Source organism: Haemaphysalis longicornis, unplaced genomic scaffold, assembly GCF_048455015.1.
Source record: "Haemaphysalis longicornis isolate Haplotype H1 unplaced genomic scaffold, Haemaphysalis longicornis Haplotype H1 scaffold_2, whole genome shotgun sequence".
Classification (NCBI taxonomy): Eukaryota; Metazoa; Arthropoda; class Arachnida; order Ixodida; family Ixodidae; genus Haemaphysalis; species Haemaphysalis longicornis.
In genome coordinates this window covers 78,927,274-78,943,549 of record NW_027526295.1, presented here as the reverse complement: position 1 = coordinate 78,943,549, position 16,276 = coordinate 78,927,274, and positions in this window count along the sequence as shown.

Here is a 16,276-nt window from a genome sequence, read left to right as displayed (position 1 = left end):
TTCTCACTTAAATTCTGCAACGATTTGCAGCAAGTTACGTATATGGTAGCGTGAACCCACAGCCAAACCATAGTTACGGGACCTACCTGAAGAATATCGTGAAGTATTCTTTTGTAACCTACTATAACACGTGATTTGCGTTATGAGAATACCAGTCGATAAGAAGATCACAATTAAAGTAACGATTATGCCAAAAAATACATGAACCAAATACTGAGGTCACAATGAGTCGCTAAATGACTCATACGGGTCACTTTGTGAGGCACCACGAAAGCAAAAAGACGTTTAGGCTCTAACATAGATACCGGAAATCTTGAAACGTAATACCAAAAGATGAACAAAATACCCTTAAATTCAGCTTGACGTATTATTTTCTATGGCTAGAAAACAGCCCGTTTATTGTTTAACAAATGGTGTATATATCCGCGTATTAGATTCGTTCACTTGGAGTAGCCCCCGCGTTTCAAATATAAGGTAAATGGAGGGCGGATCACGTGGCCTAGAAAACTGTTTGGTACGTTCTCTACGATTATATTTAATCAAATCAAATGCTAGCTTTTACCTTAACACGATGTATACAAATTTACATATTTTAAAGCGCAACAAGGAAAATAGTGGCATGATAGGTTATTCCATGGAAAGTTGTTCTCTGATCAGTAATAAGAATGACGCAAACTTTCCAACCAAAATTTTGGTTCCTGGTGTGCAATACTGTAGTACATACGGCTGTTGATATTAGGCAAATTCATCATGCGAAGAATACTTTCGGTGAAAATAATCTTGGACCGGAAGCAAAGCGTGCAACACGGAGTGGGTTTCTCGCAAACGGCAAGAATTTGTTCCTGCCATTGTAAATGATTGCCAGGAATGTCTCAACATAGTCAAATGACGTTTTCGTTCCAGTCTTGAGGTACTTTTTCTTAATTTAATGATGTTACCACGACAGATGGTTTTCAGCAGTGAAAGGGTATGACCTGGTCGTGTTATAGCATAAAGAATCATCCACGTAAACTCTCAGCAATTTTTTGCTACGTTTTTGGTTTATTAGAGCTATCAGAAATCATTACATAAGTTGTATCATGAGGAGACATCTATGTTTTAAAAGAGTAGAGCGCAAAGGATAACCCATATATTATCATAAGAAGAGAAAAGGCCGCCCAAATGAGCCCTCTGCGACCCTTCCTCTTTAGTACTTCGATGAAAACGAAACATTTATTACGACTGAGCGTTAACGTTTCTCGAAGTAATTAGATTGTTCGGGGTCCTGGTAGAACAACCATATATACAAATTTCTCTAAATTGAAATATTGTCCGATCGGCCGTATCCGATGCTTCAGATAGATTCAGGAAGAGGAGACGCAGTAGTTTTATTATAATTAGCGCCGTAATAACTGAATTATTGATAGGACTGGGTGATGACTGGAGTTTTAATGGTCAACTTCTTTATATATGGCTACCTCTCCATTTATAAAGGCGTCGAATATAATAACTATAAATATGTGATTGAGCACGTGGCTTATATAGGGCCCAAGATGCAAAAAATATTTATATTCTTTACCGTAATCCCATCCAAACAAGCTGATTTTTCGACCTAACTACAGCATTGGTGTGCTGCATTGCGTTTCAACCAAAATCAAGCATTGAAAATGTATTTCGAATGCAAGTGGTTAAACGAACTTCGTCTGCTAAGGCGGAACGGTTTTTGTGATTGTCACCGGGTCGCGTAAACATCAGATGGTAAAGGCGTCAACTGAACAGTTGTCGACATTGTCGGGAATCATATCATGTAAGGAGGATTTCCGTACACCTTGTTCAGCAGGACTTCTGTCTCTCAGAAGTATTCTAAACGAGGATCCTTAGTTGTATTTTGGGTTTTAAATCCTTTTTATAGTTTAAACTACTAGTATTTTTGTTTTATTCGTTAGCCACTTGCACTGTACATCCACTTGTACATCACCTTTTTCTGCGCAGTCAAGATGTCAGCTTGTACAAATGACATCCTGATATATTTCTTCGTGACTCTTTTGTCGATTGGAATCGTTAATTTTTAATAATTCTTTGCTGTGCCGTGTAAAGGGTTTGCCAATGCATACAGGTCCCTGTTTCTGCACAGATAGCAAGGCAAATCCTGAGTTATGTTGGGTATAGCGGCCGAAATAATTATTATGGGACATTAGTGTATTCACCTTTTTGCTGCTTTATGCTTTGAGTCACTATCAAATCCTGCATACCAGAAGGGAACACCTGCATAAAAGCTGGTCTTGTTGATTTATTTTTATATGAATTGGCAGTATAATATATTTAAACAGTGTTTAGTGCACGTAAGAAACCAATGTTTTGTGTGAAAGCCTGTGCTTTTAACCTGCTTCAGTTTTTATCCTGTTTTCCCCACCAAATGTTTTACTAGGGGACGCGTGGAAAGAGACAGGGCTCAATAAGAAGCACTTTCGCACGGTTACAGCGCTGACAGGCCAAAGCTAGTTGCTTAGCAATAGCGGCGAGGAAGTCAATTTAACTCTTGCGCCAAAAGAAACAAAGAACCAACCGGGGTAACTTTAAGAATTTTTTTTTAATTTTCCAATATTTTTGCCTATTTGTTCTAGCAGGAGGGATCTTTTGAACTAATTGTGGCTCTAAGATGATTGCTCCAGGGATTTTTTTTTCAACAAATTTTCGGAGGACGCAATTTCACGTATCGAATTTAAAACGTTCTTAACGCTATAAACATTCGCAAATATACTTCAAAGTGGAGTTTTATGCATATAATAAACATTTCCTGTGTTTTTGTGAGCTGGCGGATAGGTGTTTACATTTTTTAGGTATATTTTCTGCATTTAAAAAGAAGATCTGATTGATGTATTTGGTTTTGCAAATACCAAAGCACCCTTTCAGAACTGCTTTCTTATATCCCATCCGGCTACAAACCAAGTTCATGAGCCTTCAGAGTTTGATGTAAGAGAGAAACTTAGAATAATGTTGTAGCTCAGCTTAAAACAGACAGAACATGTGTTCAGAAAGAAGGTTTGCTCTTGGTTACCGGTATTATTATAGAGATAGCGGAACTCTTTCATTGTGTACATCAAAGAAATTTCACAACGGTAGTCTGTGCGTATACTTGGCATTGTTTATGCGCAGTTCCGTGCGGGCCGCCTTCGGCGAACGGTAAATTTATAAATCTAATCAACCGAACAGGTCATAGGCTGCAGCTTATAACAATGTTTAAGGCCTGAAACAAAATTCGCAACATAAAACTTTCGGGATCTCATCTAAGTACTCTGAATGATATATTCAGAGTGTTAAGTGGTGTGCACTACTAGCTTGTTTGGAATGTTTATAAACTGTATCTTTTGTTTGGACCGCCGCCCAAAATCATGTTAAAGATATTCCGTGTGGTAAATACAGTGCATTTCAAGTAAATGTAAATATTAGATACTATGTATGGATGGCACAGTCGTAATGTATTTTTGCAGAATCATATGCATACAGTATGAGACCCCTAGTGCTGCGTTTCTAATGTGAGAAGAACTGCAAAATTTATATAACGTTGTGCCTATAATAAATGCTAACGGATGGCTGACTGATCGATTTCAATTTGGCTGTGTCGTTAGCATATCCCCTTACATTTTCTACATATCCACTCAACTGGAATAACCAGTGACTACGCACTCAACGAGGCTTCAGAAAGCATGATTGCTTTAAGCCTTTCTCAATGCAATCACGTAAGGTATACGAACAATAGAAGTGTTGTGACCAACAGTTTTTGTTACGGTATAGACACATTATTTATTGCCGCGCTACCGTATTACCACAAAGGGCAAGGATCAGAATAAAGACCGTACAAAGGTAAAAACATCAATGAAATGTGGGCCCGATCAATAGATTGTTTTGTCCATTGAAAAAATATCCCCCAAATTTATTAGACGCAGAGATTCTTTAATAACAAAGAAATATCTCGCAGATGTGTTACCTAATTTTTATTCTTTTGAGAAGAACTCCATTCACAAAAAACGGTTGTGTGCAAAACCAAGTGTTCTAATATGTTAGACGCACTCTAGAAGAAACCTACCGCGTCGTGGCGAATTATAATGCCGGTTTCATCAATTCGTGAGAAAAAAGTTTAAGTGTGCTTTTATTCAGTAAGTGTCGTTGGATGATAAAGTAGGCAGGTGGTTTGTCGTGAACGAAATATAGCGAACAACTGGTAATGAGCGTGAAAATTATTAAATGCTCAAATAGCTCGAGAACAGTTTCTCAAGTAACTTTTTATGTAATAAGGTGACTATTTTTTATGAAAGCGGCGAGTTTGAAGAAGTTTAGTATTTTTACGCACTTTACAAAGAGTAATGTACTCCAGAGCACCGCTGCTTCAGCTAGGGGCTTGAACGTCTGAAGCAGCACCTGGACGAATAAGGGATTTGATTTTACAACCGGACGCTCGCAATAAAAGCAATTAAGTCAAAGAAAACGCTCCAGGGCCATAAGCTACGATGATCTCAGTTTTCGCTCTACGGTGCTTCAGGCATAGTAGTTCTTTTAAGATTTGCATGCAATATTGGTGGTACTATTTTGTGTGTGAAACAGTGCTGTACAACGCCCCATGGAGAAAATATGCACACGGCACAGTTGGGTAGCCCTCGCGCAGCCTGTATCGGGCAGCAACCATTCCGAATTTTACAGCGTTGCCAGGCCGCACAGCTGAATTTCGGGCACAATTAGGCCACTCTGCATCTTCTGATCAATGTGCTTACCAACTCTTTACGCCTTAAATATGTCTCCAGAAAAAAAAGTGCTAATTTCTTTAATCATTAAGGTGGAACCGAAATTTCGTGTTATGACCACGTTTTTATTGCTGGTACTAAAATTGCCACATTTTTCCAACAACCCATGAAACACACCGGATGCAAAAAGAAATACTAGGGTCCCGCTACAATACCCCTACTCACCCGGTGCTGTGCATCCTCCTAGAATGGCATCAGCCAGTCACCACACGCAACCATGTCAAGAAGAACGGATCGGAATATGGTGAATATTTTAATTATTACATGTACAATGACCACAATGACAAATCTTATACGGGAATATGCGCAAATGTTTTATTTCACAGAGCGCGTAATTTGCTGCTAAAAAGCACGTAAACCAAAGATCACGTCAAGCATCTAACAACACGGGCAACGTTTTGTCCTTGATTATTCCAAGTATTTTCTTTTTTCAATTTACGGTTGCAGATGTCGCATGCCGACACGTTGGATGGCGTAGCGCAGACTTCGGACCTGTTTGCCTCAAGAATGTCTTGCCTCTTTGGCCAAGAGAGTGACAAGCTCACCCGGCTTTTTGTTTTAGCACTTGCCACCCATGTCCATCTCTAAATTGAATAAATGCCATTCATCAGACGCCTTGAAGAACGTGCTTCCTCTCCGCTGAAAGAGAATAGGGATGTGGCCGATTAAAACGTTTGAAATTAGCGCCGTGCTATGCTAAAAATCTTCTTCAGTGGAAAGAACACTCTCATCTGATGAAAAAGCGGTGGTGCTATTCACCAATCCATTCAAGACAATCAATACCGTTCACACCGCGGCAACTTTCGAAATAGAACGCGTGATTCGGCACAGAAAGAAAATGTTTTGAAATTTTGTACCTACATATTGCAAAAATACTAAAGCTACAACGTTGACATCTTCCTCACGTATGATCCTTACAGTTTTAAACAAAACACACCGATTATTGTAGTTGTATTTTCGGTGGTTTAGAGCTACCGAGCACACAAGTTTGAAAAAATGAAAAACAAATTTACGGGGTAATATAAAAAACACAGCTTGAGTTTTCCTCAAATTCTCATGAGGAGGACCTGTACATGTACTTGCGCTATCATTAAAAAAATCTTGCATCGTTTTCTTATTGAAGCTTGTACAGCGGGAGTGAGGAGCCTGTTTACCCGGCTACCCATGAGGTATTGAATTAAAGGCGACTTTTCTAAGATCTGTATCAATTATGTGTTTTTTGAACGAAACACAAATCATCCCTTCATACTTACAATACAGACAGAATCTAACAGGAAAAAAAATGGCATTTTAAATTTTGACATTAGACCCATTACCACCAATCTACGGCAAATTTAACGTGCGAGGGTTGGGGAGAAAACTATAAAACTCGTTGGTCCAGTGCCACATTTAGACAAGCACTGGTTCGATTTTTGTGGAACCTAGATTTTTGTGGGACCTACAGCTAGATTTACTTTGGTTCGACGTAGAAACACCTAGCTTTATATCGATACTGGAATGTGTACACCCCGATAATGCAGCCCTCTCAATAATGCTCCTCCTGGGCTGCTCAGAGAAAAATAGTAGTACAGCTGCGTCCTTAATGTATAACTGATTCTTTTGTATAAACAGCAAAATATCATAGCTGACATTAAGTTATGATACAGCCAGAAAATGGCAGTTTCAAAGTAACGTTTAAAGCCGTAAACAATACTCACACCATCGAAATTGTATACTGCTCTGTAGTACCTGTCAAGCTAATGCGGCTAGATATGTGGGTAATTTTGAGTCTTCATAACTATATCACACAGACACTTGTGCTTGTAGATCATACACACGCGCTGACGATGACTTAGACTGTCAGCCACATGTTAAAAGACTGGATGCTGGAGAACGCGTGCTCTGGTTATCAATATATCTTTTTTTCTGCCATGGTTGTTGAAAACTTTGCTCCCCGTATGAGAAGTGGGCGCACTTGACTTTCTTGAACAACATTTGCTCTGTGCTATGTTTCTGGAAGTATGTGTTCTAATTCTTGATATATACCTTATGTTGCAAAATGTAGCGGTTGTTTAGGGATTCCTACAACGTCGCAACTACTCTTTTCAAATGCAATCCCAAGTCTTCTTAGGGTCAAGTGTTCTGTATACCGAACCGTTTGCGCCCACGTGACAACCACAATTTCACCTCCCCCATTCCTACCTTCTACAGGAATATTCAGTCTTTCCACCATCACAGGTTTGCCATTTGGGTACGTCCTGTTCCCTAATAGCATTCAGTTGATTGCGCGCAAAAAATGAATGTTGCGATTCAATTCACTGGCATATGTAGTAAGGTTCCTGATATGTTCAATGTATGCAACATCAACGTACTAGGCGTCACAGTGTGCGGAGATGCACATTCTTGCTGTCGATTTTATTTGACTCATCGAGGTGGGAAGGAGTAAGACGTTAGGCTTGATACACCTAGGGCTGTAGTAAAAACAGCTTTACTTGTCGATGCAGAATTCCTCCCGAGTTGAATTTGTCTTGAAGTATTTCTTTGCAGGCTTCCTGTCCATCACGTTCGACCCAGATTGTGTTGTTCCTGACTCTGCATTGATCACTCAATTTTAGCACTTCTGAATTATCCTAGCGCCATCGGATTTGCAGTGCGAAATCCCTCTGAGCACCTCACGAGTGTGCGTGCGTGTGAATAAACGAAAAACGGGGTAGCTACTTCGAGGCGCGCACACCGTATTCCCGGCTAATATGAAGCAAATATGTGTGTAACTTCCGCTAATGCAAATGAGTTAATGTTTAAAGCGAATACAGCACATTTAGGATAGTAGTGTACATGAATCGGTTGTGTGGGAGACATAGATTAGCTCCGGAAAACAAAATACTATCACAAAGGAATGAGTGCCAACTCTTTCAGGAATCGAGAGGAAGAATAAAAACTGAAAGTGCAGATTATCATTCCCGTTTTGAATAACTGCACCCACTTCGAGAGTACGTTCCAGTGGGGCTGTTGTTATAGAAATGGGGCGCTGCAAACATCTCCATTATTGAATTGATGCTAGGTGTTTCTACTTCTAACCAACGTAAACTAATTAGTCAACGTCTTGGGAAAGGTTCACAAAACTGTACATAGCGCATTTTTTAAAATATGGGGCTGAACCAAGAAGTTCTGTCAATTTTAACAAAAGGAACTGTTACCCCAGGTACAGCGTCTTTGTCGTGCTGCAATGAAAAGGTACGAAGAGGTGTGTCGGAGTAATTTCAGAAACAAGATATTAAGTGATTCCCCTGCAATCGGTGAGCCACGTACTTTGTTATCATCTAACAGCTGTTCTACTGTAATTTTCTTCCCAACCAAAGCTAAATTATCAATCTCCACCTGCAATAAATGTTTCTTACAAATGTTTCTCAAAATATCGGCAAAGCCGGTGTCTCGTCGTATTGATCGGTTGATTGGGGGTTTTAACGCGCCGACGCAACGCAGGCCATGAGGCGCACCGTAGTAGACGGCTTGGAAATAATTTTGACCACCTGAGCATCTTTGCGTGCGCCCAAATTTCGCGCACATGAGCGTTTTTAGTTTTGGCCTGCATCAGAAAAGAGGGAACCGCGGCTGATAATCGAATCCCCGACTTCGTGTTCAGTAGCGCAAAGCCTTAGCCACTAAGGCACCGCGGCGGGTTCGTATTGTCGTAAAGCCTAAACAATCATATTGCCATAATTTTCATTCGAAACAAAAAAAAACTAAAGAAACCGGAAAGGTGCTCTTTCACAGCTAACGTTCTTACACAAAATGGACTTGAAAGCTCTTGTACTTCCTTACAGGAACTAAACTTGGGACGATACTTTTACCGCACAGACAGCATATGCGGCGTACGATCCTTTTATATATTTTTGGTGCCTGTTATTCCGAGTACTTTACTTTATGCACAGTGCGCAATTGTTTCAAAACTGGCAAGCCATGGATAACAAATGAACTATATCATTAAAATTCACGAAAATCATGTTACTAAAAACGCATTAAAATCTCGAGAGTTATTTTTACCCTTTAAGGAACTTTAACAAGCAGTTCCCTCAAGCAAAATCACGATATTACGGCCAGTCGTTCCACTCTTGTGATAACAACGGTTATAATGTAGGCAGAGAATTCTTTGTTTACTGCAAAACTCGAGCTCTCGCACAGATACATATATATTATCAAAGACGACGCCTTAGAAAGCTAAGATTCCTCACCCTGAACTTTTATTCACTATTTCACTACACATTTAACCCTATCAGAGAACCTTAATGCTTACGGCGGTGAGCCTTAGTGCCTGTTCGCATACAGTTCTTCTTTCCGACACAGATGACGCTGAGATATCCCGTGTGATTTAAAAAATAGTAAAACATTAGACGCTAACAACTTACAAATTAGACCACTGAAATATGTTCTACAAAACATTGTGCCCATCCTAACACATGCCTATATTCTATATATTACACCTTGAGTGTTTCCCAATAAAATAGATATAGCGAAAGTTCTCGCAGTTTTTAAGAAAGCTTGTATAATAGACATGTGAAATTACAGGCGAAGCTCCACATTTCCAAATTTGTTAAATGCTTAGAAAAAAATATTCCACAAACGTATTTCATGCTTTCTTGGTCTGAAGGGACTAATTACGACTTCTCCTCTGGTTTGTTAAAGTATGCCCAGTCAGCTTGCTCTACTTGACCAAATGACCAAAATAGATTTATTTTGAACCATTTAAAATGTCGTTCACAAATACGTGGTGTGCTTGCGGATTTACTAAAGATCTCGAATGCATGAGCAATTCAAAGTTGTAGCTAGACCTTGACCATTACAGTATCTGTGGGGTTTCCCATGTGTCGTTTTAATCGTATCTGCAAGATAGAATCCAACTCTTGGAACTAAATAAAGATTTTGAACCGCGTAGAATGGAAGCTCATGTTTCTCAGGGTAGTGTAGACGTCCCCCCTTTTTTGGATATATGTGAAGGACGTTATTGATAAAAACTCAAATTGCACGGAGATCATTTACGCTGATGATACCACTCTAATATTTTCTTCTGAAAACGCTGACAGATTAGTGTCCGTTGCTAATACTGAGCTTGCAAAAGTCCAGAAAAAGTCAGTAGCAAACGGTCTGACCATTACCATTACCTAAAAAAAAACAAAGTGTGTACTGTGTTTTACCTTAAATGCGAATTTTTTTCTGTAAAGAGATATTAAAATTGGTTGTGCAACCGTTGAACATTTCGAAAAATAAAAACACTAGGCATATTGTTTTATAAACACCTGTTCTTCTCGTCAAATCATGTTACATTTTTTGTAAGTACGCTTTCTCAAATCAGTTGCATTATATAGGCTATCCATCACCTACCGTACCACATTAAACTGATAGTTTCAAATGCTCTGTTTGCTAGCCACCTAACCTTCCGGGGTCTCGGGCGGGATACTACTGCTGTCACCAGTATCAACGAAATTGATCTCCTGCAGGAAAAGTTCATTTGCTCTCTTTCTAATCTACGTTGCGGCGCCCCTGCGGAACCTTTTTCTCTAAAAGTCACGTCATAACAATTCACACCATGGCAAATTACCGACTGGCAACCTGTTATTCCAAAGAATGGAGTTCTGGAAATCGTTGTCTTTGTTCGTTTGATAACTTGAACAATAACATTGTTTCCTACTGTACTTGTACACCCGAGCACTGAAATGTATTACAGCCAAAATCTAATTGATTGATTGCGAGCTTTAACGGCGTACGCAACGCAGGCAATGAGGCGCGCCGTAGTGGAGGGCTCCGGGATAATTTTGACCACAGCCAAGACCTATGGAATGTGTACGCTACACTCCAATTTACCCTGGCTACTAACAGTCCCCTTTATGGACACATTGACACAAGCTCATATTCTCCATCAGAAGTGTATCACCACTTCTCTTCCTTGTTAGACACCGTAAGCTCAAGACACAGGAGGCGGTGACGCTGCGGCAGCTACAGACGCGAGCGGTGTGGACACCGGGGGTGGCGTAACATGTGTGCCCAGAGGTGTACGCGAGTGACGTGTGTGCAGTGTGTGGCGAGGACCGAGCCACCATGGCGCACATGCTGTGGAACTGCAATGTGGAGGACGGTGTTACAGACGCGTTGCCGCCCCGCCTAGCGAGTGAGGTGGCGAGTGTGCACTACGACGCACATCGCGAGGCCGTCCAGAAAGCGCTGGAGGCCCTCGAGCGCCAGCGGCCGACAGCACGTTCTCCTCGGAGGCTGGGATGAGTAGGTAGCGAGCGCCGGGTGGCCGTCTAGCGTGACGTTTAGGCCGCGTCTTTTTGCCGGACAATAAAGATGTTGTTTCTCTCTCTCTGTCTTCCTTGTTACAAATTAGTGTGGAATATCTGTGTACGTTGTTTCTTTGATATTATGACATGTCATACAGAGTATATTTACACAGGTAAAATTTTGGATTATAAAATGCAGTTGTAAGGTGTACCTCATCAGTTTCCCGTTATACTTTGTTTTCTTTTTCTTTTTTTCTGTCTACTATTTGTGGTCATTGACAATTTTTCGTTTGTTAATCAGTTCGTTTTGTCCGCTCCTGCCTGCTGACATAGAATTTAGGCCTATAAAGTTGCCCCCACCCGTAAATTTGCCTTAAAATAAATAGGAACTTGTTTTATGGAAATAAAGTAATTCGATTTCGTTGAGGCACTGACAAGCCGAGACTTTTTTGTTTTAAGCTAAAGACCAGCGTTACAAAGGCAGAAGCATCCAAAACGGAGCACTACGAAATTATGTCTTCAAGGTAACAAAGAGTGATCTTCTGTTTAATGCCCCGCAAGAACGGTGGCATTAATACGCTCAAAGGGACGAGCCTTACACAGTCCGAATGGCATGACGTTAAACTTGTGAAGGCCATTCATAGTGGCTAACGCTATTTTTTCTTTTTCTGATTCAAGTATATATATTTGCAATTATCCTAAACGAAGAATGAGGCTCGGGACGTATTCTGCGCCGTGCAAAGTTTTGAGCGCGTCATGAATTCGGGCCATACGATAAACATATTTTCTAGTAGTTTGGTTATGCGGCAAATTGCCCACTCAAAACACTCGGGGCCCATTTTGTTTTCTTACCAAAACAACAGGTGATAACGAGGAGGTTCCCTAAGGCTGAATAATGTCCCGCCGAAGCATTTCCTGGATGTTGCCTCTAACGATATTGCGTTTTGAGCCCGAAAACTAGTAGGGACGGTGGCGATTTATACACGAACCACCTTGTTCTATCCGAATTGTCGCCGCTGATGTGGCGTCTAACATTGGAAGAATGGCAGTCTAATAAGGCCTTGTGTTTGGTAATCAGAGTGAGGAATGCTGCCTTCTTTTCCAAGCTAAGCTCAGTGCTGATAGCAGAAGTAACACACGCAGGCGTCCGCTCTTGGCCACAGGCGCACTGCACTGACGCAAGAAAGCAAAGTGCTGGAGAAGCAACGTCGTCATAAGAAGTAGGCGCAACGGTAATTCCTTGCGGTAGTAGTATTGGCTCACAGGCAACATTCACTGCTCACCCCTTAAAAAGTTAACCAGACATGGGGTTATTATGGCCCCTTTGGAAGCGAGGATGACGGCTGCTGTGACAAACACATCTCCGTATGCGGCATTTTCGCAGCCCATATAAAACACGGTTTATTCACCGGCTGGGTTAAACAAAATCTTCGGTAGTGACGACACGCTGTATTCAAGCATCTGATACACTGACAATGGCTGTCTTCGGGAGGTAAATAGCCGGTTTGAGGCAGGAAACCCCCGCTGACAATGCTGACAAAATTCCCAACCCAAAATGATTTCATAGGGTCAGCCCCACACACAGAATGAGACGTACAAATCCGTCCATGATAACACGCACTCTACAGTTTCCAGGGGGCTGAATCATTCAGCCATTTGCCTTTCGCGAAGACGACGCGGTATAGACAAATCGCGCGTTTTTTAGACCTCAACAGAACTCACGGCTAATATTTGAAAGACTTCCTTCTGTATCCGCAAGCACATCGACACACACCACTTCTACAATTGATGTTAGTATGTTTGTGGCGAAGTGCGGATGTGCTGTGGTTTTTCTGAGTAATGCAATTTCGCCGTCGAAACTTTTCATATGCTAGAATGTCGCAGCCTGGCCAGAGCAATGGAAAGCAGGACGAAGACGCAGCAGTAAGCCGCATTAAGGCGAGAGGACCGAAACAGTGCCGCGTCATTGCAATGGAGACTGAGCGAGTTTTGAGGGGTCAAGAACAGCAAAGAGGCGAAACCTAGCCATTGCGCCGAACTCCATAGGTAGATCGGGTGTCCTCCCTTTCATCAGGAGCGTAACCTCGTCGCTCCTTCTGTTGGCGTCGCCAGCAAAATCGTAAAATATGGCCCCAAATTCAGCAGTTGTAGCAGAGGGGGTGGTCCTGATGTAAAGCTGGCGTTCTCAACGGACGTGCGAGTAGTAGGTCTGAGAAAACAAATTGGTTAAAGCTCCTGTCAGATTACTATACGAAGACAGAAGCGGGTTACCTCCCACTAGAATGGGTGGTTTCGCAAACGCTTTAAGGTATGATGTGGTGGGGGTGGTACGAGGGGTTGGGATAAGAGATGGTATCGCCGTCATGGACCTAAGGACATCCTTGATGAGGTGCCGCAAGTACGACACGTGTGGGCGACTGTTTTCACGTCGTTCGGGGCATGACGAGGAACGGTTTTCGAGCTCCTCATGGGTATGTTACGTATCTGGGTACGTATGTCCATATTCCCATCCAGGCGAGTTAGCCAAGGTTCAGCGTGCAGGTGAAGGGATTGCAGCGGTTTAAGACGTAGGCAGGTTGTCCGCACATGTCTGACGCTCATGGTATTGTGAAGAAAAGGGTGTAAGAGCGAAAGGATGAATTCCCTAGGAGACGCGTCGTGCGTTGTCGGCGTCTGGCATGCTTTCGTCCACCTTGCGCGACAGGGCTAGAAATTTCTTCGTGTTAGAATTATAGGTTTATTCTGGACGTTGCACGAGACAATTCTGCTTTTTCTGCTGCCATCCAAGTCAAAAAACTGGGTGCCACAAATCTGGTGTATCTAATCTGTAAACGTTACCAGTAGTTCAAGTTCCTTTCCTAGTTGAGGACCCATGTCTTTGCCAACTCGGTTAAATAGAAGGTGACATTTTGCTGCTTCCAAACGTCGTCGCATTTGTCAATCTGTCTTGCGCGAATGTAATGGTCGAGCGAATCTTTGACATCGTCCCTGCGAGGGCCCGCGAAGAAGGGAGTGTCACGCTGGCGGCTTATCAACCAGGGAGTAATCCGACCGGGTTTCTCTCTGCATGGGTGGAGTTTGTATCAAAATACGTCGTCCGGAATAGACCTCCGGGGCTGAAACTGGGGGCAGCACAGGAACGCACCAAAGGAAATACCCACGATTTGACGCGCAAATTCACGGTGAAGCATAAGCCATTGGTCGGGCTCTGAAAAAGGAGCAACCAGCAGAGCCGCCGATGAAAATGATGGTCGCGCGAGGCACAGGATGTGGGGCTGACAGCCGCTGGCGTGTGAACGAAAATGATGCTGATGATAGCGGAGCTTCTACACGCTATGAGCCAGGAGAATGACCGCTGGAGAGATGGGTATGAAGGCGACACTTTCAATATTTCTAAGCTCGTAATGGTGAAAAAGCCAGGTATTAACTGGGAGGGTGCAATTAAGTGCAAAATAAATTGATGCGTCTTGAAGCAGTTTTCTTTATAAAAACAAGGCAAAAGAATTTGAATCTGCTCCATTTTTGACAAATCCAGTGTTCGTATTGTTATCCTGCAGTAGGCTCGCAGGTGAATAGAATTTTGATAGGGGGTATATATGCCGAGCAGCTTACGTTTGAATTTGTTGAATCTTGCAATGATTTTTTGCATGGGTTGCAGAAAGTTAAACCCCTTAATGCGGTGTCTGGTTAGATTGTTATAAGCCAAGAATTTATATCTTGGCTGGAGAGCGTAGAGCTTTCCTTTGGGTCGCTGTAGGTTCCTGCTAGATGAAGACAAAATATCACCAATATGCGACGCCTGAAGTAGGTTGCCAGCTAATTAGCACCGAGATATCCATTGCTATTTGGTGAACGGGGTCGTTTTGCTGCAGCGCTGTATACCTTTACCCCGCAACGGTTTCATCGCCGATGGCAAAAACGCTCTCCGTGGGAAAACAGGAAGAGGCGCCAATGCCTAAGATATCTTGCGCATGCGTCAGGCTAACCAGGCATACATCAGCGAGGTCAGCATTCGTTTAGGAAACAACAAAACAAGCATCACAACTTTATTATGAATGACTAGGCACCTGTGAACAAAAGGACCCTCCCCCCCCGTCATGTGTTCCTGGTCAAGATTATATTTTCAGGTGGTTTTTTCAAGGCAAGCTGGACTAGGTTCCTTAAAAGGACATTTGTTGCTAAAAAAGCCGACCGCATGCGTCCGAATAGACAGGACCCAGCATTTGCCGCCAAAGAAGCAGAGTGTAGTGTCAGTAGATAAGATATCATATTACCATCCATACCGGTACTCTATATATATTACTCTCAATAGGGGCGCTATTCTGCCGCTACTGAGGCACCCAAGTCACCAAAGGCGGCAATTTTGGCATTTGTCAGCGATGGAGAAATTCCCGCGTTTACGGCATCACCGTTAACTTCGACCGGGTTTATTATTAACAACACTACTGAAGAGGCAGCAAAATAGCATCGTTGGACACACTTTGGCTGCTGATATGCCGTTACAGGCGTCATCTTTGATTTACATTCGGAACAACGTCAGTCGTCCGCGGCCGCAGGTCAGAGAGTACAAGCTACGCCTATCAGAGTTTACAACGATTAGAACAGGAAAAACTAAACCGCGACACCCATGAACCTTTGCAGTGAGAACAAATGTCACGTAAAGCGAACTGACCAACGATGATTGCAGCAACCAAGAAGAATAGAAAAAAAGGGTGTCCATACTGTGCAGCATTATCTTGTGACACCATCCGAGCGCAGGCGACGAGCCCTCCGAGGGGTCGAGAAAGATTTCATACCCTCCTTCATCACAATTTGTAGTCGTTCGCAGCAGCTTTCCTGTACATCCACTTTCGCAGGGCGGAATGATTACCAATTTTTTGCCTAGTTTCTGATGCTCAAGGGGATACTTTTTGTTATACGCATGCACGTGTGGTTTTTGTATTCCCCCAGAAATAACACTTGGTAGGCAAATCATGAATAGTTACCATTAGGGACGCCTGACAGCTACATTGCTGCTTTTTTTGTTGAGCAAGCAGTCCTGTGCAAATTGGCTAATATCTGCGTTCTGGATACTGAATATCGGTTATACAAGTTAGAAAACGTTGTGAGGCGAAGAAGAAGTCCCTCCGTTCCGACGTGTATTTCCTCTGCTCTGTCTTTCGACGCGATTTATCGCAGTTTCCACGTTCCCAGCTATTTCAGGTAGTGCCAGCGATAACCTCCAGTTCCTGGCGCCGTCAAGGG